This window comes from Neoarius graeffei, chromosome 21 (assembly GCF_027579695.1).
Source record: "Neoarius graeffei isolate fNeoGra1 chromosome 21, fNeoGra1.pri, whole genome shotgun sequence".
Taxonomy (NCBI): domain Eukaryota; kingdom Metazoa; phylum Chordata; class Actinopteri; order Siluriformes; family Ariidae; genus Neoarius; species Neoarius graeffei.
Genome location: NC_083589.1, coordinates 27,647,276 through 27,674,885, shown reverse-complemented (window position 1 = coordinate 27,674,885; position 27,610 = coordinate 27,647,276). Strand labels below are relative to the sequence as shown.

The window sequence follows — 27,610 nt, the reverse complement described above, 5'->3', positions numbered from 1 at the left end:
AATAAAAAGAGAATAAATTTAAATTAAATTATGAAAGAATGAAAAATACAGCAACTGAAATGCTGATATGCTTGGGCCTTCTCTACAAGGCCCTCATGGCTCCCCTCTGTTTATCTACATATCTGACCTCTGCTGTTTTTGATTCCATAAATGGACATGGGGAAGCAATATGAATCGGAATCAAGAAAATAAAAACGATACCCAATGTTCTTGGCTACGATAAATTAGCGCATGAATGTGTGTGTGTTAGATTAATGTCCCATCCAATACACTGCTACCTCATATCCTCATCCGAGTGTTCCTTGGATCGGCTCCATGACCCTGACCAGGATAAAGTGGTTACTGAAGATGAATAAATTAATTCATTAAAATTAAAACAAACAAACGAGTACATTTTATATTACTTAAAGCCAAAAAATGATCATCAATTCAGTTCACTGCGCAGGCCAAAAGAAACTCGATCCAAAACAGCTCAAGCACCGACCCTACACAACGTGTCATTTCTGGGCATTAGTAATGGTTCGCTGTTTCCACTAATTGTCCGGCACTGGTACTAGAAAGCACATTTAATGACAGTGCAGATACACCATCAGAAGACAATGTAAGCAAGTCTACACATCTGGCCTCAGGAATTAATGTAATCCAGTAAATATTTTTCAGTCTGAGGAAAACGTGTATTCTGTGGAAGACAGGGAGAATAAATCACACTTCCCGTCATCCAAAGGTTATCAGAGGAAAATCAGAAATTGTGAAACTGAAAGTAAAGTCAAGCGCTTGAGTGAATTCCCAGAAGCGTTCAACAGGTTTATACGCTCACCGGCCACTTTAATAGGCACTTGTTCTTCAGTCTAATACCCTTTTTCCACCAAATCAGTTCCAGGGCTGGTTCGGGGCCAGTGCTGGTGCTGGTTCACAACTCGTTCAACTTGCGAGCCAGCTGAGAACCAGTTTGCTTTTCCATAGCTCAGGGTGCTAAGGGAAGCCACGTCATTACATCACTGTATACGTCAGTTACGTCGCTGCGTTTGCATAAACCTTGGTGCGAATATCGAAGCAACAACAACAATGGATAACTGCTGCTTTACTGCATCCATGATATCTTGTCTCTTATTTAAAAACGGCGACCTTTTGCGGTCTTGCTATTGTTGTTGGTCTTAACATCTCCGCCCCCCCCACTGACGTAAGCGGTTCTTTCCTCTGGCCCAGCAAAGAGCTGGTGCTAGCCTGTAACTGGTTTTTCTGGCCCCAGAGCCAGTTCTTTGTCAGTGGAAACAGAAAACCCGGTTCCAAACTAAGCACTGGGCCCCGAACCAGCCCTGGAACTGCTTTGGTGGAAAAGGGGCATCAGATTCCTGTTCTTGGCTGCAGAAGTGGAACCCAATGTGTTCTTCTCCTGTTGCATGCCGAGATGCTTTTCTGCTCACCACGGTTGTAAAGAGTTGCTATGAGTTACCATATTCTCATCTCATTATCTGTAGCCGCTTTATCCTGTTCTACAGGGTCGCAGGCAAGCTGGAGCCTATCCCAGCTGACTACGGGCGAAAGGCAGGGTACACCCTGGACAAGTCGCCAGGTCATCACAGGGCTGACACATAGACACAGACAACCATTCACACTCACATTCACACCTACGGTCAATTTAGAGTCACCAGTTAACCTAACCTGCATGTCTTTGGACTGTGGGGGAAACCGGAGCACCCGGAGGAAACCCACGCGGACACGGGGAGAACATGCAAACTCCGCACAGAAAGGCCTTCGCCGGCCACGGGGCTTGAACCCGGACCTTCTTGCTGTGAGGCGACAGCGCTAACCACTACACCACCGTGCCACCCGTTACCATATTCTTCCTGGCCCAAAAAAAAAAAAAAAAGCTCAAACTAATCTGGTTATTTTCCTCTGACCTCTCTCTAATCAACAAGGCGTTTGTTTCCACCCACAGAACTGTCGCTAGCTCAATGTTTTTGGCACCATTCTGTGTAAACTCTAGAGACTGTTGTTTGTGTGTGAAAACCCCAGGAGATCAGCAGCTTCTGAAATACTCAAACCAGTCCATCTGGCTCAAACCAACACCCATGCCACAGTGAAAGTCAGGTCACACGGAGATCACAATATTTCCCGTTCTGATGTTTGAAGTGAACATTATTTAACTGAAGCTCTTGATTTGTACCTACGATCTGATGCACTGTGCTGCTGTGAAGTGATTGGCTGATTAGAGAACTGCATCAAACAGCAGGCGGATGGGCGTACCTAATAAAAGTAGCCAGTAAGGCAAACTTCAAGCCCGAACCGTGTGCTCAGAGTCACTGCAATACGAAAAGGCTGAGTGAAAAATGAAGTTTTAAAATGAATGCCAAAACGAAGGCAGGATAAAACCAAAGGCAAAACCAAACAGCGGATGTTGCCACTCTGTTCCCGACACGTGTTTGCCATCGCTCCTCACACACTTCTCACTGACGTGCCATACAGCTGATCTGAAACACAATGCATCTGATGCAGTCTCCCGATGGCAAACGTCCTCCTCACATTGACATTTCTTTGGCCTTCATGTTGACAGACAAAAGCTGCAGCCTAAAACGAGCAGAGATTTTTTTTTTTTTTTTTGAGGCTGGAATTTTCCTACAAGGTTCACGACAGAGACACAGACTTTGCATTTTAACAGACAACAGTTCATTTAAATCTTGGTGTGCTGGATGAGAGTTAAACCAGCTGTTGTGTCACAGGAACAAAGGAAACTCCTTTATTCACTGAAATACATTTGCACCGTCTTGTTGTCCCGTCAGAAAGCGCTCCGTCTTCCTAATTTCCTGTGAGAAGTTTGCACTTGTTACAAGGAGGCACTGCCGGTGCAGTTCCCAGGACTCGAACAAGAGAAGAAAAATGATCAGTGACACATTTTGCTGCTAGAGCCCTTCTCCCGTCATGCTAATGAGAAATCTGACAAGAGGACCAAAAAAAAAAAAAGACAAAACGCTGACTCAAAGCTCCAGAACGCAATGCAGCTATACGGGATATAAATCAATACACAAAATATTCGGACGGACGGACGGAAAGAAAGAAATCACAGGTCAGAAAGAAAAAGAAAGTAAAAGTGCTGATTAGATAGACAGACAGACAGACAGGAAGTGGATGGAAGAGAGAGAGACAAAAAGAAGTGGATGGAAAAATCCCTTTTAAGAATCTTAGATAATCCAAAGTTGTACCTCAGTTGGACAAAAGTTAACCCAGGCCCAAGTGTCACCTACTGCAGGTTGAAATGTTTTGACCTGTAACGGAGAAGATTCCTACGAAGCAGTCACAGGAAATAAAAATGAATATCCCACTAATATTCCCGTTTACATGCAGCAGTGCCTCCTCCGATTGTCTAACTGGTTTGTGTACAGCGCACAGAGCTCACCATATTCCAAATCGCACTGTGTGCATGGGACTAAAGAACGCTCCGAAAACCTCAACATTAGGAGTATATCCCATATTTCAATCAGAAAATCCAAACACAAACACGCTGTGTACACGATCACTTTCAAATTCTGAAACCGATCCTTTTTGGAATAATAGTGGAACGTTTCGTGTGCATGGAAACGTACTGTGCCGAGTTTCCCAAAAGCATCGCAGCACAGATTGTTCATTGTGCTGCTCGCGCTACCGTTTAACACTCTCTCTCCTAGTTAAGATGCTCTTAGCATTAAGAGGCTGTTGGGAAACCCACTGCTGATTGAGACAGAAGGACAAAAGGATTAAAGCGCTGCTGCATTGGTGTCTTTAGTTCGAGACGAAGCAAGGAACGTGGCGATTTTATGCACATGTAACCCCCCCCCCCACACACACACACACAAATCCGTGATTTGTTTTATATTGATTGTATTTTGATTCAAAGCCAATTATGCTGATTTTCAGTAAAGAGCAAATGAACTTGATTTTATTTAAAAAGAAATTAAAGACAGATCTATTAGAGCATTATATTTTAAAAGGACTTTGAATCATAAAAATCAGAATAAAATCTTGTTTAAATTATTATTTTTTTAGTTAGCTCAGTGTGGCCTTGGAAATATTAATAGAGTGAGACATGAAAGTATCTTTATTTTAAAAAAAAATGCTGGAAATATTGGTGGATAAGCTTGAAACTTGGTGCGTTTATGTGGACTAATAGAAAAATCAGTGGAAACGATCTAGTATGTTGAGATGTGTGAACCAATCAGAATGCATTTGGAGTTTGGTACAATTTACCAAGTACATGGTAAAACGCCATAAAAATGAACGCTGTGTGATTTTAGAGTCGGATCACTCTGCAGACGGACTCGGCTTTTATTAAAGGTCGATGTGCTGGTTCAGGAATCATTTAATCCACTCCCCTTTCTGAATTGTTTGAACTGATACCCTTCCCCACAGCTGGTACGCATCATCTTGTTTCAATACATTTTATTTCCTCATGCGGGGCATCCTAACCACGCGTTAGTCTATTTACAAACCGCTCGCTTGGCAGCCAGTTCGGAAAAGTCACGTAAAGTCATGCAGGGGTCAGAGGTCGCGACCGCGGAGCCACAGCAAACATGGCGGATCTCCCAGATCGACCGAAGACTCCTAAATCGAGACCAAAAAGATGATTTTCAGGAAGTATGACATTGTCCGAGGCAAAACACGCCAGAAAAGAGAGGGGGGGAAAAAAAAAAACCACCCACAGCAGACAAGCTGGGTAAATATTGCTGGCCAGCTTTCCTGATGGAGAGCCGAAAAGAGAGAGCCTCTGTTGCCAACTTTGCCAAGATGCTGCTGGACAGGTGAGTGACAGAGTTTGCACTTTGAAAAACATCAACTTTTATACAGGTTAGAATTGAAATATTCCAAATCTAAACGCACCTGTGAGCTTGAAGGCTCTCGAGCGCTCGCTTCTGTGTCGGAGGCCGCTGGTTCCGCCATGTCTGTTGCGACCTCGCTCAGGATAACGAGGATAAACTTTGGCCGTTTCCGTACCCAAGTGTAAACGTTAGTGTGCGGTGTTTTTCCAGCTCATTCTCCTTCACAGGCCTGAGGCAGCGGGCAATACAGCGTGGGTTTCAAGTACCTCGGGGTTATTCTAGCACCACAGGGTACTATTCGTCTTTTTAAACCCATCAACCTGCATCACTTTAATCGATTTAATAAAAGTCTAAACTCTTCTACAAACTCTGACTGAATTATTTTTGTTTGGGAAAGTTTCCACGACAGGGCCGAGGTCGTAAAGTGAAATTTCCTGACCTCTGGCTACGATAAAAGGAAATTCCCATCAACATAAGAAAGATCTCTTCAACCACAAGTTCAGAGCATCTCGTCGACACCTTCATTGAGGCCTCCATGGTTTTTCCCACTCTGGAGCCACACTAAGCTTGGAAATTGTATAAAAGCCGTTGTAGGGACAGCGGCCATGCCCGCAGCCATAGCAACCAGTTTGGAACACACCTCGACGCCATGTTCTCTGTCTGTAACGGTGTTTGATACAGAGGATACCAGGTACAGCGACGTCACGACTGCTTTAAATCAGCGAGGGAAACGGAAAAATCACACTCTCTGGCTGTGGATGTCCTCTCTGGTGGAAAGAGAGGCCGATGCATTTGGCGCTACAGAAGGACCGAGAACAAAGAACCAGCTATTAATACCGGACTTTAGCCAAAGTTCAATGTATTTGACCTTCACAGAGTTGTAATAATAACTGAACCGGTTAGTCACTGCAGCCCACGCAGTATTTCAAAGAGAAAAGGCGACCGGATCCCTTTTCCCACGTCGATGAATTATAAACAAGATTCCTTCCAGATCATCGGGTGACCGAGGACCTCCAGCTGACGAGCTGAAGGAACAAAACCGTCTTCTTCCCGGATCCGCGTCCCATGCTATCCCGGATAACAGAAGGCACTTCCAATCGCGAATAAGAGCGATCACCCCAAGTAAGGAGCAAAACCGTCTTCTTCCCAGATCGGAGAAGGTTCACTTCCAATCGCTAACGAGTAAGGCTGGCATCTGGGCAAAGTTTATTAGTTTTACTCGTAGCTAGTTAACGTAAACAGTGTTGTTTATTTTAATTCATTTATGATTTAAATATGTACGCATTTTGATTCACATGAAAGTCGGTCTTAGACCACGTGTTGTTGATTTACTTTGTTTACTATCTGTTTAGTTTGATTGTGCATGCGCTCTCTCTCTCTCTTTTTTTTTTTTTTTAAACCGAGGCTAAACTCCAGATTCCCTTGTCTTAATTTTCATGCGCTCTCCTTGTAGGCGCGGCTTGTGCATTCCATACACACATAACCACGTGATTTTCCCTATCACATTTTAACACCCACTCGTCCTATTACTTCTGATCACCATTAGTGCCTTAATTATCATACACTACTGATTCTTATATGTGTACATTTTGTACCATCATTTATACTGAATTATTCCTTGGCTGCTATTGTTGCTATATCTGATCAGTATTAGTTTGCTAATTCCTGCCAGCTATTTCAATAAATGGCATCTTTGGAATAAACGGTGTCCTGTTTACTGTTACAATATTCACTGAAGTGCCAACCTCTATCAAGAAAGGAACTCTAATTGCCTTCACCCATTTTGTTAACGAATTTATGAGACTGATACCTTTCTACATGAGACGGATGTGATGAGACTGATTTGGTAAGCCCAGTGCACCTACACCGTTAACCAAAGTGAAGTTTAAACAGATGCTGTGTTCACACTTATACCGGTACGAAAGTCGTATAACTGTATCGATACAAAGTATACCGGTACAGTTTAGTGCATCTGTCCACACTAGCGAGAAATGTTTGCGGTTTTCTTTCACAGAAGTTGAAATGCGCGTGCGCGAAATGTTTCCGTGGTTACCGAGTAACTTCCTTCCAAGAATATATGGCGGATGAAACAACGTGTGTGTGCTTTTTGTTGTCAATGTACAGTCTGTATTTCTGGTGGTCATTTATTCAGTCGAATCGTATAAAACGCGCGAGGCAGTTGAGAAAGAAACAAACGAATCTCCGTTCTTCACCATTTTATTCAGCGAAGACATCGATTGAGGTGTGTGACTTTGCGCATGATATTTGTATCGATACAGAGCCACTTCATCTGTCCACACTACACGAAGCGCTACAGTACCGATACTGTACCGGTACGAAACCCATACGTTTGTGGATTTCGTACCGATACAGTTATACCGCTACAGTACCGGTATAGTTGCTAGTGTGGACAGGTGTTGCGGTACGAAAGTAGTTTCGTGTCGGTACAAAATCCCTAGTGTGGACAGGGTATAAAAACGTCAAACCAGGTTTTCATTACAGGACTCTTCGATCCCGCTGAAGATGAAGTTTGGGTTGGATTTTTTTTTTCCCCCGTGATCACGCCGAGTCAAGGCCAATTTATGCTGACAACCCAGTCCTCGCAGACGGCGCCGCAGATAGCGTCTGCGTAGCCCCCCCACCTTCGCAGACGCTCTGCGCACACCTCCCAAAAATTGTGACCACCGCAGAAGCCTCGCAGACAGCGTCGCAGACAAGAGGGCTCCGATTGGTCCACTCTACATCCGCTGTACACGCACTTCCGCTTCCCTACTTTCCCGGTTTGGTTTGTTTTCACGACCGCCATTTTTAAAAACACGAGCGAAGATGGAGCAGCACGAAGAGCGGTTGATCGAGGAAGTGAGGAAGTACGGACATCTATACGACTCCAGTTCTAGTCATTATAAGTAACCGGAGGATAAACACTCCACTAACCACACCCACCAACTACTCCTAGTGATTTCGCGACTTCGCGACCCCTTGCGTTGTAGCGGTGAATAACATCGCGCACGACTATTACTCCCCGCTCAACGATAAATTACAACTGCCTGCGAAAAGCTGTCTGCGAAAGCCTGGTCACAAGAGCATGCAGAGGCCTTCAGTCATCACTTCTCACCTTTCGCTCTGTAAAGCAGTCAGTGATCAGATCAGCTTTAGATAAAACATTACACCAGTGTCGCTCATGTCCAGACATGCCTCTCTCCCACACCTCAAAAAAGCACCTCGTCCTCGGCAATTAAAAGTAAATGAGAAACTATGTGCTGGAGGAAATGAACTTAATTTGAGGAGAAAATTGCTTGTTGCTCCCATTGTGCCGTAGCACCGTCTCCGTTCCTCAGCAATCTTCGCTCGCCTTTTCCATTGTATGCCGTACAACCCACCAATGAATATCCATTTGCTTGACACAGGCTGGAATTAGAGCTCGCAGAATGAGCTGCCGAACGCGAGAACTCGACTTCTTTTCACACGGACTAGATGCGAAATTATTATCCGGCACAGAAGGCCGTCGTGCATGAGATATCCGAACGAGAATAGGAGTAAGAAGAATGGTTGATTGCTTGTAGATGAGGTGGTTTTTCCAGACAGAAATAAGAGCTAGAGAAGTAGAAATATAACAGTGGACGCAATTTAATGGTGGCGCGCTGATAATCCACATCAGCCGTGCTCTTGCATCTAAACAAACCCTAATAAAAGGCTCGAAAAAGGAGAGAAAGGCCATTCTGAGGAGCTCTTAGATGCTCAGGAAGTGGGGAATGATTGAGGAAGTGTCCACTGCTTAGATTTAGGAGGCCAAAGGGAAATGCAGACCGTCATAATATCAACTATACTACTCCATCTGCTTTCTGGACTTCATTAAAAATCATAAACATTGGACGTAGAAGCGATCCGTTTACAGGCGCAGCGTAAACAGCGTGTGCGTACACAGTATCCACAGGAAGTGCACGAAAGCACTGGCTTTGTATGGTCATGTTTCTTGGTTCGAAACACAAACAAAAACAGGCATTACTCATAATCGCTCCAACAGATGAAGAGAAATGAAAGGGGGCGGGAGGGGGGGGAAGCTTGCTTCCTGTCCGAGTTTGACCACTGCATGCTGACCCTAATTAGCCACAAGCATTTCCTCTTCTGGATCTCACTAGCAATACTCTCAAATACGTCCATCTTCAGATTTATCCTGGTGGATAAAAAGGTGTCCCAAAGTGTGAGGCAGGAACATGACCAGGAACCATTCACACACTCGTTCACATGTTAATCCATCAAGGAGGTAACTGGAGAATGTGCTCCAAAGTGACAACACCACAAGCTCAGGATCCTCGAGCACCTCCAGCTACGAGACGACAATGCTACGAGTCCCAAATTAACACCAACTTTAATTGCATGTCCTCCATTAGACTGCTCTCAAAAAGATTTTTTTTTTTTGTCTTCCATGTCTATCAAGTGAATGAGAGCTGCATTGTAGTAACAGTCAGTTCATTTTGTTCGATGTTATTATTTAAACACCCCCCCCCCCCCCCCCCCCAGTTAGAAATCTGGAAACTGGTATATGTGACGCCTCACCGAATCCAGGGACACATGTCGGCCGAAACGTATCCGAGATAATCGCAAAAGAAGCATTTTTTTTTCGAAATGTGATGTTTTTTTCCATCATGTGCAAGTTGAGATCTTGAAGAATGCAATCAGTATTTCAGAAAATAGATTTTGTTGGAAAAGCATACATTTTTTGTTGCAAATTGTCTCGTTTTTGTCAGGACTGTAGCCTGCTGGGGGGTGTGGGTAAATTACCATATGGGCCATTCACATGATTTAAGTCTTTTTTTTTTTTCGCGAATCAGCTGTATGATACGAGCTGAGCTCGTGGCTACTTAAGCTGCATACAGGCGTGTAATTTCACTATGGAATAAGGAAGCTAAACAGAGCGCAGAGGAGCTGAAACACCGCGAAGCAAACAGACACACGGTATTACATCGGAGATGACCATTTCTAGCAAAAAAAAAAACCGCAACCTCGTTTTCCAGATTGAATGGAATACTTGAATGATCGGATGATACACGGACCGTTCTAGGACTACATATTCCATCGGAGGCATTGGTGTGTGCAAGGCGCCGTTTCTCTTTCTGATGGGGTAAGTTTATTAATCTAAGGCTGTGTGGTTATTTTTGCATGTAACGGAGAGTGTTGTGGTTTGGTTAAGCCTAGGTCACAACCGGACATACGATTTTTTGGCCGTGCAATTTTTGGCGTTTCCCAAATCGCTGCGTTTTTTTTTTCCATGGAGAAAGACGCGCGTTGGCCGCAAGTTTGTCTTGCAACCTGAAAAAAAGCGCCCGTAGAGTTTGTTTGACATGACAAAGAACCTCTGCGGCCGGTCTGCGGCTCGAAAATCAGCACGTCACATGCGCGCTCTCGTGCATTTCTTGCGTTTTTTGCGTGTAGACTGGCCGTAGGAGCGCGTACTGTACGGCCGGTTGTGACCGAGGCTTTACATGAAACTAGCGTTGTGTTAGGCTGCTGGGCCATAGAAGGTTCACGCTGCACGCTGCATGCTGCACGCTACACGTTCACGTGAAGAACCGGACCCTGGGCCATTAAACTTCATGCTTGGATGTTCACGTGTTGCGTCTGTTCTACTTTGACCGAGTAGCCAACAATATGGACTCTTCGGATGACGACGATTGCCTCATTCTGCTTTTACTGAGACAGAGGAAGAGAAAAAGGAACAGAATTTGGAGCCGAGAACACTTCCTTCTGAGAGAAACCCGTGGTGAATTTCACCGAACATTCTATAATCTGCTTGACAATCCCGATGAAGAACTATTTTTCAATTATCTCTCATCTCATTATCTCTAGCCGCTTTATCCTTCTACAGGGTCGCAGGCAAGCTGGAGCCTATCCCAGCTGACTACGGGCGAAAGGCGGGGTACACCCTGGACAAGTCGCCAGGTCATCACAGGGCTGACACATAGACACAGACAACCATTCACACTCACATTCACACCTACGCTCAATTTAGAGTCACCAGTTAACCTAACCTGCATGTCTTTGGACTGTGGGGGAAACCGGAGCACCCGGAGGAAACCCACGCGGACACGGGGAGAACATGCAAACTCCGCACAGAAAGGCCCTCGCCGGCCCCGGGGCTCGAACCCAGGACCTTCTTGCTGTGAGGCGACAGCGCTAACCACTACACCACCGTGCCGCCTTTTTCAATTATACCATTCAATTATATTTTTTCTGAAGTTTTCCCCTGAAAGCATAGAGTTATCTCCCTAGACCCGTTCTGATTGGCTGGCGCGGCGGTGACCGCATGCATTGACTGGAATTTCCGTCTTCACGCCTAGAAAAAAGTGTGCATGTTCATTTCACGCTTCACGCGTGAAGTGTGCAGCGTGCAACGTGAACGCCGTTCTATGGCCCAGAGCAAGTCATGCTACGTTTGTCCACTTTTCTTTACACGCGTGTAGCGTGCAGCATGCAGCGTGCAGCGTGAACCTTCTATGGCCCAGCAGCCTTAGTTGTGTCATCATCGTGCTATCTTTCTTTCTTACGGTGTGAGTAATTTTTCAACCACAAAGCGTTAAAGTATACTTTAGGACTTATTTTTGTACTTCATAATTGTGTTGGGCATACTTTGCATGGAAGGAAAATTGACATGGTGATCTTTGTTTACATGAAAGTAGCATCGTGCTAGCTCGTAGGGGGTGGGGCTTTCCTTAATGTCATGCAAATGAGCAGCATTATGTGCCCGCCCTGCACCCAGAGTAGCTGAGATGGAAAACTTTGAGGGCGATTTTCTCCCTTTTCTGTTTTAAGAGGTATGCACTTTCAAAAGGCCACACATTCTTCAAATATTGTCAGATCTCCACATGGAAGGCATCATTGGAAAGCTTAGAAACTGTACTTTCTGAATCTGTCAATAACTCAAAATGCCCCCGGGCCGACACGTGTCCCTGGATTCTGTTTTCTGACACATATAATGCTGCGTTCCATTTACCTCAGAAATCAGAAGATGGCACTGGGAACGAAGCCACACCCAAAAACAAGTACCAGCATTTTCTAGCCTGGTTAGCCATTATTAGCAATACAAGTTAATAAGGCATTATGTAGTATTTTGTGCACACAAACACCATACTTGCCAACCCCTAGAGAATTAAAAGTGGTAAATTGGTGCAGTCATGCCCTTGGAGGGGAGTCCAGGGCATGCTCCCCTGAAAAATTGAGAAGGCGGGGGAGGGGAAAAAAAAAAAGTGCATTCTTCTGCATTCCGAGTGCCATATTTGAAGAAAATTGATGGAGAAATCGGACCAACCGACATACTTCACATAACGCATGTTTCTCACCTCACCTGGATGAGCCGATGACCAAGTCACCTTGACCTTGCGGTCATAGTGAATCTTTTTTTTTTTTCGAGTTTATGTTCGCGAGTATTTTACAAATACTGGCACAATTTGTTGCAACATGTGACCGCATTGCTGATTGGCTAGAGCCATAACGAGAACCAACGGAATGGCGTGATACAGCGATACAATTCAGATTCAACATCATTATCGTGCTGTTCCATTGGTTCTCGGTTTCACTTTATAGGACAGAACAAGACAAAATCCTGAACACGGTGGTCCTAAAATGGGCTGGACTTCCCAGCGTTAACACTCTTCTGCAGAAAACCCAAGCCAGATGGACCAGCCATGTTGTCAGGATGCCAGACAGTCGACTGCCCAAACTGTTGTTGTATAGAGAGCTGTGCCACGGCAAGAGCTCATTGGGGGGGGAGGGGCAGAAGAAATGCTTCAAGGACAATCTCAAAAGTGTCCCTCAAAACCTTAGAAATCAATCTCAACTCCTGGGAGTCACTTGCTGAGGATTGTCCAGCATGGTGAGCAAAGCTCATCGATGGTGCATGTGCAGCAGAGATGAAACAGATCGCTGAGGCCCAGAAGAAACGAGCTGCACAGAAAGCTCGAACTATCGCCACCCCCCCACAGCATCTACCCATGCGTGCCCAACACGTGGGCATACCTTCAAAGTCTGGACTGGCCTCATCAGGACTTCCGGACCCACAACTGCCACCCACCAAACTGAAGTCATGGTCATCTTCGACCCCAAAGGATAATCATCATATGACTATTTGACGCTATATACCCGTATCCCCTGTGCTGAAAACAGCTGAAGCGAGGTCAGAAGAGCGAATTCAATAGTATTTACTGATTCTGTAACGCGGTAGTTTTTAGAACTAAAAAGCGGTAGGCGGTATTCACCTGTCAAAATCGGTAGACTACTGCGTGAATTGGTAGAGTTGGCAAGTATGAAACACCGTGGCAAAGGGGCATGTCCACAGATAGAAGTTGGATAGCACTGTGTGTACAACTGATTTTAACGAGCCACAAATAAGACAGAAGTGCTAATAAACAGTACATCACTACAGCTTTCGGTCTGTTGATCCGTGAAGCAGCCATCTTGGATTTTGTCGTCAGCATCTGTTAGAGTCCTGTGACTTTCCCAGTCAGGAATCCAACTTCAGGGATCATTAATCCGGTTGACATTTTGGACTTGGGACTCAAATCAGGACTTCCCAGTACAAATAGAACGCAACATAATCGTCAGGACAGTACTACGGAGGATCTACGCAACAGGGGGTCCTGAGTGGAGTGTCAGCAGAAAAGCAGCCACATCCATCCAAGAGAGCAAAATTGGCCATGCCCTCAGGACAGGAAGGGTGGCATATACTACTCTTTTCCCCCCTTCCCACCATCAATCACAGCTACACTAGCCAGTCATGTATATCTGCGACATATGCAGAAGGGGGTGGATAGCCTCCCTGTTCACCTTCTCGCTCCCGGGTTGGTAGCTGTCGCATGATAGGGGAGTACTAGCTGGTGGGTGGGAACTGGCCAAGAGTAAACAGGTTGTATTCAGTCACAGGACTTTTGCTTGCGAGTTTCCTTCTGGTGAGTGAAGTGGTGGTCAGGCAAAACAATTTGGCTGCCGTTATGTAAAGAGCTAGTGAAACCGTCTCTGACTATTTTCGCAGTTTAGAGGCCAATACATGGTCAAGATATAGAAGAAAACCTTTGTCATATGCACACTTCAAGCACAGTGAAATTCATCCTCTGCATTTAACCCATCTGAAGCAGTGAACACACGCACAGCAGTGGGCAGCCACACCAGAGCACCCGGGGAGCAGTCAGGGGTTCGGTACCTTGCTCAAGGGCACTTCAGCCCAAGGCCGCCCCACATCAACCTAACTGCATGTCTTTGGATTGTGGGGGAAACCGGAGCACCCGGAGGAAACCCACGCAGACACGGGGAGAACATGCAAACTCCACACAGAAAGGCTCTCGCCAGCCGCTGGGTTCGAATCCGGAACCTTCTTGCTGTGAGGCGACCGTGCTAACCACTACACCACCGTGCCATCCTTATCTTCAGAAAGTTGCTCTTTGCAATAGGATAGATCCTTACACTTTAGCAAAGAAGGATTTTTCCTATCTATCCATCAAGTTCATGACATCTCAAAGTACCCTGGGAGAAAACTCCTGGGCGGAGGGGGGTGCATCAACACGTCTAATGCAATCCCTCCTGGTACTACTGTATTCAGTCCATCAGCACCACTGCAACATTTCCACAAGCTCTTCTGCTTCATTTCACTCTCTGACTCAGTATTAATTCTTCTCACGTGTTGTTTTGTTTATTCTGCACTTCATTGCTTAGATTATTGCTGATTACTCAGCTGTAATGAACCAACTTACCATCAACATTTTTGGGGCAATAAAGGAATCTTTCAACAAGCACGATACAAAATGCCAGTATCCATTACATCATATTCACTTCAAAGCCCATATTGACTTTTTTTTTACCTTCCTACCACCTGTATCTCGTATCTGGGGATGTTTGCAATCTGATCAGTCACGAGTTTGGGCTAAAACACATTGCTCGGACAGATAAATGAAAGTGAAAGTGTGTACAGCAGGTAACTGACTGGAAACTATCAAACGTGACCTTGATACAATCTGGAGCACATTCAACAGGTCAGAATCCAGTTAAAGCTGCACTGCATTATGTTAACTGTCACCTTGTTAGCAAGGCCGTGCTAGCCACTAAAAATTAATGTGTACGAGGTGAAGTTGCAACTTATAATTTCATGCCTAGAACTGATAAAAGCTCCAGAAAACACGCCCTTAACTTGTAATTTCATCGTCGCTTACGTTCTCGGACAGAAAAGAAAAGACATTTTCGTAAAGGCTTCCATGTCCCCCCCCCACTTCACAAATCAAACATCCCGAGGTGGGTAATGATATTACAACTTTCAAATTACTACATACAGGGCGGCATGGTGGTGTAGTGGTTAGCGCTGTCGCCTCACAGCAAGAAGGTCCGGGTTCGAGCCCCGTGGCCGGCGAGGGCCTTTCTGTGCGGAGTTTGCATGTTCTCCCCGTGTCCGCGTGGGTTTCCTCCGGGTGCTCCGGTTTCCCCCACAGTCCAAAGACATGCAGGTTAGGTTAACTGGTGACTCTAAATTGGCCGTAGGTGTGAATGTGAGTGTGAATGGTTGTCTGTGTCTATGTGTCAGCCCTGTGATGACCTGGCGACTTGTCCAGGGTGTACCCCGCCTTTCGCCCGTAGTCAGCTGGGATAGGCTCCAGCTTGCCTGCGACCCTGTAGAACAGGATAAAGCGGCTAGAGATGATATGAGATGAAATTACTACATACAATCTCCCACAAATTCAGCACAACACCCTCCCTTCCAGCATGACTTCAAACCGAAAACGAAGAATGAAAGGAGGTGGAGACTTGAGTTCCAAGAAAGTGGTTATATAATAGCATTATTTGGCTGCACGTAAGAAACAACAAATAAATAAATTTTATATATACACATGCGCGCGCACACGTTATATCTGCGTGCTGTTGTTCAACACATTCAGTCTGTTGATGATGGTTGGAAAAGTCTCAGAAGCCGGATGTTTTCCTCGGATCATCATCATCTCTATTGATTACTTTTATTTAATTTCCAAAGAGATGGCAAAATGTAAATCGAGTTTAATGCAGCCCTTAAAATTGCACTATGTAGCTTTCCATTCCACTAATGTTCACTCATCATCTCAGCTGTATATACAGAGAGTACACCCCAGTATAATGGGTTATATATCATGAGTGCAGGACGATGGTGCAACAGAAGACAAAACAGAGGCTCTGTAAGCAGGACGATGTGAAACCCAAGACGGCCTGATGTACAAACCAGCCGATAATGCTGTTTAGAACATCAGCGAGTATCCGTGGAAAAGCGTAAACCAAACGGCGATCTTATTCCCAAATCCTCCAGGCAGTAAAGCATGTTGAAGTCCTAAAATATACTGACTAACATCCAGTACTTTCGGAGATGTCAGTGTTCCTCCAGTATAACATTCATGCCTACACATGCACAATTGGAAAGGAACTAGAAACCATTTCTTTTAAAATATACCCAAGAAAGCCATCTGTTGTTCATTTTCACCCACTCGCTATTAAGCTCTTCCTTTATCCAGTGAGGAACCGGAGATATCAGTCATATTCAATGAGAAGGTCACAAGGAAACCCAAACGCATTACCCACAGCCTAGTGCACAACATGATTAGAACCACATTAGACCATTTTATTATTTTGTAAAGGCCACTGTATACAAGTACACTAAAGAGAAAGACACGGATCACCAAAAAGCTAAAAATCATGCTAAAGCTAATAGGAGAAGTACGACAAGGGGAGATTTTTCGCTTGGAGTCAACATTTTCTTGTTCGAATGGAAGTTCACACTCACTCACTATTAAAGGGGAACTGAAGTCATTTTTAAACTTGCTTTATTTCTTTAAAAAAGTGTTATTCAATTACGTTTTCAGTTTTATTAAAAGGTCCCATGGCATGAAATTTTCACTTTCTGAGGTTTTTTAATGTTAAAATGAGTTCCTCTGACCCTCTTAAGTCACCCCAGTGGCTAGAAATGTCATAATGTGTAAACCAAACTATGCCCACCCTTTGTCAACATTTGAGAATGGCGCGTCAAAGTGCCGCGTTGATAGGCTCTTCCCTTTACTACGTCAGCAAGGGAGATGATCCCCACGCCCCCCCTCTGGATTCCCACCCACTGTATGGATTGCCCGCCCAGCTCAAAAGTTGCCACCAAACATGGAAGTTGCGCTGTACATGGACGTGACAACACAGAAAGGAGTCTGTTTTTACTGCCGCCGGGAGAGCCCCTGAAGACGCAGTGGCTTAATTTTATTTACTCCAATAATACGCCGTCGAGTCTACCTAAGACGGTGTATGTTTGTCGGAAGCATTTTCCTGATGAATGTTTCCACAACTTGGGACAGTACAGGGCAGGTTTTGCACATCAACCGTCACTGAAGCCTGGGTCCGTACCAAGCATCCCTGCCGCATCAGCCACAAACACCGAACAAGTAAGTGTATAACTGTTAAGTCGTTTTGCCGTGTTTTAAAATCCGTGCGTTAGCCTTGCAATGGTTACATTAGCTGTGCAGCTAACCGCTTCCTGCAGTTAGCCAGCAGGCTTTCGTCTAAACCGGGGAACAGGGGCGCTGCGCCCTCTTACTCTCGGCATGCGCCCCCTTACCGAAATGCCGATTGAACCCCAAGTCACACTTGGGCCATGCACTTGTATGCTACTGCACAACATGCAATCTCTCAAAACGATCTTTTCTCCGTGAAAACATCCCAGCAACACCACGTGACAATGTGTCTGATCATCAAATACGTTATAATTACTCCAAAAATATTCCAATCATAGTAGATACACCGCCAGACGGTGCAAAAACAATCCGAATTGGCGTTTTCCAGACTGAGGCGCCATGTTGTTTACTTGTCACGGCTGCTCTCGCGAGATTTGACATGGGTTACATACAAGGTCAGCTGACTTGTAGAGCGAGATTTCTCGAGACTGAATGACCTTGGCGCGGGAGCTTTTGACAGTAGTAGTTCGCAAGTTGTTTTTGTTGACACTTGGGCATTTAAAGAGGTCATCCCGCGGCACGAAGCGGAAGAAAGCCAAAGACTGTCCGGGGCAGAAGATTACTTCTTTCTTTTTCAATGTTGACAGACAATTTGTTACAATTTCCCTCTCAGATAGCCTCAGAATGTCCCATTGTAGCCTCAATTTTTCAAAGGCTTCGCACGGCGGGGGGGGACAACCGGCACCATCCCCCCCCCCGCTTCGCTCCCTCGCCATGGTGAGCGCCCTCATACTAAATTTTTCTAGAAAAAACCCTGGCCAGGTACTCTGCGCTACAAAACCAAAAAGCATGCAGCATGCTCTGTTATAATAGCCAATCAAAACAGTTTTTACAAAGACACCCACATTCTTTAAGTCACTTGTTCATTTTATTTGTTTGTTTGTAAAACCCAAACATTTGTTGAATTTATTTCCTCGCGTCGCACCTTAATGACGTCAGCGCGCGGTTTTTTCCCTTCGCGGTTTGTTCCTTCTCTCTCGCCATAGTAAGACACCCACATCCGCTTGTTCTGACCCACTGGAGGTAGCGTCACAGTGCTGTTAGCCAATCAGAGGTAACACGTTTACATGTCATGAATATTAATGAGTAAGAGCTGAAATCCTGTCGCTCTCCCGCCACCCGCTCCTCCACCAAACTAGAACAGCCTGAAACAGGAGAACCACAGCATTTTTTTTTCACCAAAACCGGCTCACAGGGCATTCATTTCATACTAGAGACCACCGCACAATTAATGAAAAAACGATGCCATGGAACCTTTAACCTTATATTGTGACTCGTATCGGCATATTATATTACACTTATCTGCCTTTTCGGTTTTTAGCCATGTTGAATGTCGTTCGTTTGGTCCACGGTAGGCGTCGTTTATCCGCGCGATCTTCACGAGACTTGTGCGAGACTTCAAACGTGAAGTGTCAGCGCCGCCATTTTGAAAACTGTTTACACAGCGGCCAGATCGCCATATCATTCCAATTTAGAGTAATTTTGAGATTTGCCAGCTTCATCAGTGATGGAGATTATTCCATACCACTTCGAACCAACATGGAGTTGGAAAGACGACAGGATAAGGACGAGTCCGTCACGCTGGTATTTACATCATTACTGGCGCACAATTAAAACGTGCCAGATCAGGCGGCTGGTGGGTTTTCAAAATAATAAATACATGCATGTATTTTTGTGAGAAATACAGATTATACTGAGCGCATTTCCCACGTAATCCTCACTAAGGTTTCAGACAGCACTACAAAATGGCGTCCACACTATACAGTAAGTAGGGAGCGATTTCGGACACAGGGAAAACCGGCTTGATTACGTCAGCATTCGAAAGAGGGGGCGTGCGCGTCTTTTGACAACGTTGGCAGATGTTGGTCGCTTTGATTTCTGCTATACATTTTACTTCCGTCCCACGATGTCTCGCACAGGTCTCAGCAAATCTCGTTTACGGCCATCGCTTTGACACATGAACTGATATTACATTGCACATTTCAAAACGCTCATAACTTGCTATAGCAGTGACAAAAATGGCGATCAAAAATGCATTCCTATATTTAATAAAATGAGATAAATAGAATTTTGATTAAAAAAAGTTTGCCTTCAGTTCTCCTTTAAGCTCTTCCTTTACCCAGCGAGGAACTTCGTTACTGATTACCGACTTTATGCCAGGATCAGACTACACAAATTCCGCGTGATTCCTGTTCTTGGCTGGCAGGACTGGAACCCAATATGTTCTTCTGCTGTTGCATGCTGAGATGCTTTTCTGCTCACCCCGGCTGTAAAGAGTTACTATATCCTTCCTGGCAAAAAAAAAAAAAAAAAGCTCGAACCAATCTGGCCATTTTCCTCTGACCTCTATCAACAAGGCATTTGTTTCCACTGCCGCTCATGCAAATATTTTTTGTTTTTCGCACCATTCTGTTTGTGTAAACTCTAGAGACTTGTGTGTGAAAAGCTCAGGAGATCAGCAGTTTCTGAAACACTCAAACCAGTCCATCTGGCTCAAACCAACACCCATGCCACAGTGAAAGTCAGTCACACTTTGAGATCACAATTTTTCCCATTCTGATGTTTGAACATTGTGAACATGAACTGAAGCTCTTGATTTGTATCTGCATGATTTGATGCATCGTGCTGCTGTCAAGAGATCGGCTGGTTTAGAGAACCGCATAAAAACAGCAGGTACGAGTGTAGTGCTTATGGAAGAAGGTGGTGGTGTCATTGTGAAGCAGGAAGAAAAATAAATAAAAGACAAGATTAATATGTAGGAATGTGATCTGGAGTTTGTTATGTCGCACTGCCTTCCTTCGGGAATTTACACAAAACACCAAACACACACATTTCTGAGGAATGTAGGAAACAAATGTTTGACTTTTTGGGTTTAACTCTTTAAAAGCCAGCTCTATTTTAGCCCTGCCGAGAGAGAGAGAGAGAGAGAGAGAGAAAGAAAGAAAGAAAACAAACAAACTAGAAACTACATTCCCAAAGTCTTCCTTCAGTGCTGGTTTAAAAGCAGGATAATCCAGCGAATAATACTTAAACATTACAGCTTGGAGTTTAATTTATCAACACTAAACAACAACAACAACTTGGCAGGCTTATTTTAAATATTTACACAGAACTTGAAGCCTGAAGTTACAGCCTGTTTAATAGACTCCAAAAAGTACAGATACAAAAAACAGCTTTTTTTCAGCGTTAATACAGTCAGCGTTAATACAGCCAGTTTTAATACAGCCAGTTTTAATACAGCCAGTCAGTGTTACAGTCAGCGTTAATACAGCCAGCGTTAATACAGCCAGTTTTAATACAGCCAGTCAGTGTTACAGTCAGCGTTAATACAGCCAGCGTTAATACAGCCAGTGTTAATACAGCCAGTTTTAATACAGCCAGTCAGTGTTAATACAGTCAATGTTAATACAGTCAGTGTTAATACAGTCAGTCAGTATTAATACTTGGTGTTAATACTCTGTTAATACAGTCAGTGTTACTCTCAGTATTAATACAATGTTAATACAGTCAGTCAGCGTTAATACAGTCAGCATTAATACTCAATACGGTCAGCGTTAATACAGTCAGCGTTAATACAGTCAGTCAGTGTTAATACTTGGTGTTAATACTCAGTGTTAATACAGTCAGTGTTACTCTCAGTGTTAATACAATGTTAATACAGTCAGTCAGCGTTAATACAGTCAGCATTAATACTCTTAATACGGTCAGCGTTAATACAGCCAGTTTTAATACAGCCAGTCAGTGTTACAGTCAGTGTTAATACAGTCAGCGTTAATACAGTCAGCGTTAATACAGCCAGTTTTAATACAGCCAGCTTTAATACAGCCAGCTTTAATACAGCCAGTCAGTGTTAATACAGCCAGTTTTAATACAGCCAGCTTTAATACAGCCAGTTTTAATACAGCCAGTCAGTGTTAATACAGTCAATGTTAATACAGTCAGTGTTAATACAGTCAGTCAGTATTAATACTTGGTGTTAATACTCTGTTAATACAGTCAGTGTTACTCTCAGTATTAATACAATGTTAATACAGTCAGTCAGCGTTAATACAGTCAGCATTAATACTCAATACGGTCAGCGTTAATACAGTCAGCGTTAATACAGTCAGTCAGTGTTAATACTTGGTGTTAATACTCAGTGTTAATACAGTCAGTGTTACTCTCAGTGTTAATACAATGTTAATACAGTCAGTCAGTGTTAATACTTGGTGTTAATACAGTCAGTGTTACTCTCAGTGTTAATACAATGTTAATACAGTCAGTCAGTGTTACTCAGTGTTAATACAGTCAATGTTAATACAGTCAGCTTTAATACTCTTAATACAGTCAGTCAGTGTTAATACTCGGTGTTAATACTCAGTGTTAATACAGTCAGCGTTAATACTCTTAATACTGTCAGTGTTAATACAGTCAGTCAGTGTGAATACTCAGTCTGACTACTCAGTGTTAGTCAGTGTGAATACTCAGTGTTGATATTCTGTGTTGATACAGTCAGTCAGTGTTGATACAGTCAGTCAGTGTTGATATTCTGTGTTAATACAGTCAGTGTGAATACCCAGTCTGACTGCTCAGTGTTAGTCAGTCAGTCAGTCAGTGTTAGTCGGTGTTAGTGTGTGTGTGTGTGTGTCCCTGGGCAGGCTACTGAAAACCATGTCAACAAGGTTTGGGGTTTTAAATCAAGTCAGTAGTGTGTGAGAATAAAAGTGGTTAGGAAAGATAGAAAACACTTTTCTGCAGGTTATAAGCTTCGTATTTGTAATGAGAACATTTCGTGAAGCACTACAGCAAACACAAACAAACAAACAAACAAACAAACAGGTACAGCGCGTGCTCACCTTTGAAGTTGCCGCGCCGCGAGTCTGTAGAGAACAAACAGAGCGCCGCTCCAAACTCCCGACACTCACAACAAACCCTGCCCTGCCTCCAAACTCCCCGCTCCGACACTCAACCCTGCCCTGCCTCCAAACTCCCCGCTCCGACACTCAACCCTGCCCTGCCTCCAAACTCCCCGCTCCGACACTCAACCCTGCCCTGCCTCCAAACTCCCGACACTCACAACCCTGCCCTGCCTCCAAACTCCCGACACTCACAACAAACCCTGCCCTGCCTCCAAACTCCCGACACTCACAACAAACCCTGCCCTGCCTCCAAACTCCCGACACTCACAACAAACCCTGCCCTGCCTCCAAACTCCCGACACTCACAACAAACCCTGCCCTGCCTCCAAACTCCCCGCTCCGACACTCAACCCTGCCCTGCCTCCAAACTCCCCGCTCCGACACTCAACCCTGCCCTGCCTCCAAACTCCCCGCTCCGACACTCAACCCTGCCCTGCCTCCAAACTCCCGACACTCACAACCCTGCCCTGCCTCCAAACTCCCCGCTTCAGACCCTCACAACAAACCCTGCCCTGCCTGTCTGTCTGCCTTGTCTGTCTGCCCGCCCTGAGAAACAGAAGGCAGGAGAGGCAGAGAGCGCGACTGAACTCCGCAGCTGTAAATCCGTGGTGTCTCTCCTTCCTCTCTGCTCAGCTACACCGTAGTGTCCCGTCCCTTCCTCTCTCTCTGTCTGTCTGTGTGTGTGTGTGTGTGTGTTCAGCTACACCGTGGTATCTCTCTTCCTTCCTTCCTTCCTTCTCTCTCTCTCTCTCTCTCTCTCTCTCTGCTCAGCCACACCGTGGTCACATGACCTGACTTTACAGGTAGGCAGAAATTAGTGAGGCAGTTGTGCGCGAGCGCCTCTCGGCTGGGAAGCTAACCGCTAACAGCGCGCCGCTTTTCCCCGGAGAGCCGCTGCAGCTCCGCCCGCCCGGAGAGGAGAGAGGAGGAGAGGAGAGGAGAGGAGGCGCGCGGGACGGCCACAACACGCACCGAGCACCGCCGAGCCGCTGCGGAGAACAAACACTCAACACCGAACGCACATTACCGCGCGATTACCGGAGAGTCCGGGAGAGGAAAAAAAAAGTTATGAATGGTTAAGAGGACTGGGCGTGGTGTTTGGGTAGTGGGCGGGGTTATCGGGGCCACTTCATTAGCGGAGAATCAAACTGAAATGGCGTCACTGGCCCGAGTTCCCCCAGCAGGAAGCAGCTTTCTGTCCTCAGCTCTCCTTACGAGACACTGGCGATTCTTTAATCCCGATTCATTGGACTTCACCTGGGCAAACAAAAACTCAACACTTAAATCGAGAATTGATCTTTTTCTAGTTTCCCAATCAGCCATAAACTCTGTTAAAGACAGCTCACATTCTTCTGCACCACTGTCTGATCACAAACCCATAACTGTTAAATTAGGAGGTCAGCAGGATTATCCACAATTACGAGGTTATTGGAAAAACTTATTAAAAGATGAAACATTTAACAATAGTCTTAAACACCTGATATCTGAGATATTCCATGAGCTAAGTGAGGGGTGGAAACAAAAATGGGAGTTTTTCAAGTACAAGGCAAGACATATTGCTATCAAGAGATCCAAAATGATCAAAGCCTCTAAACGTCAATTTGAAGCAAACTTACTCAATAGAATAGATGAACTGTCTAGGGAAAATATAACAGAAGAAGAAAAAATAGAAAAGGAAAATCTTAGCTTGCAACTTGGCAATTTTTATATAGACTTGGCAAAGGGGGCGGCACGGTGGTGTAGTGGTTAACGCTGTCGCCTCACAGCAAGAAGGTCCGGGTTCGAGCCCCGTGGCCGGCAAGGGCCTTTCTGTGTGGAGTTTGCATGTTCTCCCCATGTCCGCGTGGGTTTCCTCCGGGTGCTCCGGTTTCCCCCACAGTCCAAAGACATGCAGGTTAGGTTAACTGGTGACTCTAAATTGACCGTAGGTGTGAATGTGAGTGTGAATGGTTGTCTGTGTCTATGTGTCAGCCCTGTGATGACCTGGCGACTTGTCCAGGGTGTACCCCGCCTTTCGCCCGTAGTCAGCTGGGATAGGCTCCAGCTTGCCTGCGACCCTGTAGAACAGGATAAAGCGGCTAGAGATAATGAGATGAGATGAGACTTGGCAAAGAGGGCCTTTATTAGATCAAGGGCCAAATGGCTTGAGGAGGGCGAGAAGAATTCTAGTTATTTTTTTTCTCTAGAGAAAAGAAATGGACAAAGAAAAGCCTTGACCTCTCTCAATATCAATGGCACCATATCAAATGATCCTTCTTCAATCTCAAGTTTTCTTGAAACTTTTTATAAAAATTTGTATTCTTCCAAATTTAACTCGAGCAACTGTAACAGATTCATTGAAAAGATGAGAAACAATATCCTTGTTATCAATAATGCTTACAAAGAAGTTTGTGATACAAATATAACTGTTGCTGAAGTAAAGACAGCCCTTAATTCTATGAAAAAAGGAAAGTCTCCTGGTATTGATGGGCTTTCAAATGAATTCTATCAACATTTTTGGGAAAATATTCAGGGTCCCCTACTTTGTATGTACTGTATAATGAATGTCTGGAACAAAGGGAGATGACGACTACTATGAAACAAGGAATAATCTCACTTATACCTAAACCGGGTAAAGATTCGCTACGTATTGACAATTGGCGCCCAATCTCATTATTAACGATTGACTATAAAATATTAGCTTTAGTTTACGCAAATAAACTCAAAACAGGTCTCTATGATATCATATCAGAAACTCAATCTGGTTTTATGAAAAACCGACATATAGCAAATAATGTAAGACTGGTGCTTGATTTGGGTGGCACGGTGGTGTAGTGGTTAGCGCTGTCGCCTCACAGCAAGAAGGTCCGGGTTCGAGCCCCGTGGCCGGCGAGGGCCTTTCTGTGTGGAGTTTGCATGTTCTCCCCGTGTCCGCGTGGGTTTCCTCCGGGTGCTCCGGTTTCCCCCACAGTCCAAAGACATGCAGGTTAGGTTAACTGGTGACTCTAAATTGACCGTAGGTGTGAATGAGAGTGTGAATGGTTGTCTGTGTCTATGTGTCAGCCCTGTGATGACCTGGCGACTTGTCCAGGGTGTACCCCGCCTTTCGCCCATAGTCAGCTGGGATAGGCTCCAGCTTGCCTGCGACCCTGTAGAACAGGATAAAGCGGCTACGGATAATGAGATGAGATGAGACTTCAGAATTCTTCATAAGATACATCCAGTAAATGTTAGCATAGCTAAATATGCAGATATCAGCGCGATTTGTTCATTTTGTGGTGATGAGGATGACAGTGGCGGCTGCTGGTTTTTAAAACAGGGGAAGCCCATTTTACGCATTCATCGTAAAACCTGTAGGCCGCATATCAAAGCATAGAAAGGTGTGCCCCATTAGCATAGTGAACTAGACAACCCTACCTAGTGGCAGAAAGTATTTTTGCTTGTACATTTCATGTTATAGTCTGGCTTGCCAGGCTAGTGCCTCATATCCTTCATCAAAAATATCAAACATTCAAAAATCACTGGCTATTCAACGAAGAGCCTTGAACATCATACCCTGATATGCAACACAGAGTCTTTAACACAACACCCAGCTGTGCAACACATCCTTGAACATCTTCTGCAACACAGTCTGGAAATTCATAACCAGGTAGGCTATGCAACACACAGAACCTTGAATATTATACCCAGGTATAACCTATAACACAGAGCCCACCATTCTCTTAACATTAGGCAGCTGGGCCATAGAAGGTTCACGCTGCACGCTGCACGCTACACGCTACACGTTCACGTGAAGAACTGGACCCTGGGCCATTAAACTTCATGCTTGGATGTTCACGTGTTGCGTCTGTTCTACTTTGACCGAGTAACCAACAATACGGACTCTTCGGATGACGACGATTGCCTCATTCTGCTTTTACTGAGACAGAGGAAGAGAAAAAGGAACAGAATTTGGAGCCGAGAACACTTCCTTCTGAGAGAAACCCGTGGTGAATTTCACCGAACATTCTATAATCTGCTTGACAATCCCGATGAAGAACTATTTTTCAATTATACCATTCAATTATATTTTTTCTGAAGTTTTCCCCTGAAAGCATAGAGTTATCTCCCTAGACCCGTTCTGATTGGCTGGCGCGGCGGTGACCGCATGCATTGACTGGAATTTCCATCTTCATGCCTAGAAAAAAGTGTGCATGTTCATTTCACGCTTCACGCGTGAAGTGTGCAGCGTGCAGCGTGCAACGTGAACGCCGTTCTATGGCCCAGAGCAAGTCATGCTACATTTGTCCACTTTTCTTTACACGCGTGTAGCGTGTAGTGTGCAGCATGCAGCGTGCAGCGTGAACCTTCTATGGCCCAGCTGCCTTACTGAACAATATACACACTTCAGATTCATGAACATGAACGCTATTTATACACAAATTCTGCCCTCTGCTCCTTTTCCAGAAAATGGTCTGTGACCCTGTCATACCAGCTGGTTGTGCTTTCCAGAGACTTCACCAATTTCTGTTAGCAGCTAGCACTGCAGATCCCAATAAGGCTCAAGCTAGCCTAAAACCAGATTGAACTACAAATGAAATAAATGAGTGAATTCACGAATGATCAAACTGATAGAATGGATGAAAGTTAATGGAGCACAACGAGTAATATTTACATTTATTTACAGAGTAATGTACAGAGACATCAATGAGAAGAAACGTTTATATGAAAAGAAATTCGGACAGCACTTTCGCACATGACTACACTTTCTCGACATCCGCTAGGGACTGACTGATCATACTTCCATGTTCCTCGCCGAAGTACCGCCCTCCTCATGTCTTTCAAACACTACCTCCAATAATCCTTTATCAGCCCGGCTTCTTGTCCCTCCCACTGTCTCGTTTAGTTCCAGAGAAGCCCGGCTTCCCTGGAAGTGACGATTTTGTTGATTTTAACCAATAACAAGTAGCCGAAATTGGCTGTTCAGAGCCGTCTCGTAGACTGCAACGGAAACCCGGCTGCCAGTCAGTGTTGCCAGATACTGCTGATGCTTTCCGCCCAAAATATGTTCAAAACCCGCCAAAATGCACTTAAAACCGCCCAATCTGGCAACACTGCTGCCAGTCCATAGAGCCCATTGAAATAAGAAAGGTTACAGCCTGGCAGCAAAGGTGATTCTCGTAGCGAACTGCAAGTTCGTCAGACATCACTCAAATAAGTTACAGGATAGTTATGAACATAAATACAATCTTGGGCATATATTATGTTATGCAAGTTATTGTTTTAATGAGAATTCAACGTCGTAGACGCCGCAGTTTGGGGAGAGAATTTTAGGGGAAGCTCGGCTTCCCTTGTTGTCTCTGAGAAATCGCCCCTGGTGGATGAAACATTGCAACGCCTCTTTTTTGACTGTCAGGAGGCCACATTCTCATCTCATCTCATCTCATTATCTCTAGCCGCTTTATCCTGTTCT

At 44.8% G+C, this 27,610-nt stretch overlaps 1 protein-coding gene across 2 annotated transcripts in view; it reads right to left on the bottom strand.

Annotated features, from left to right (window-relative positions):
- Nucleotides 1-27,610, bottom strand: part of LOC132869632 (plexin-B2-like) — a 495,410-nt gene that overhangs the window by 287,606 nt on the left and 180,194 nt on the right. Inside the window, exon 1 of one of the 2 annotated variants that reach the window (XM_060902923.1) lies at nucleotides 22,117-23,240. The exons of the other annotated variant lie outside the window; for it this stretch is intronic. The gene's annotated coding sequence lies outside the window, so the exon portion shown is untranslated. Of the gene's footprint in view, nucleotides 1-22,116; nucleotides 23,241-27,610 lie in introns of those variants that run through there. 2 annotated transcript variants of the gene reach the window in all.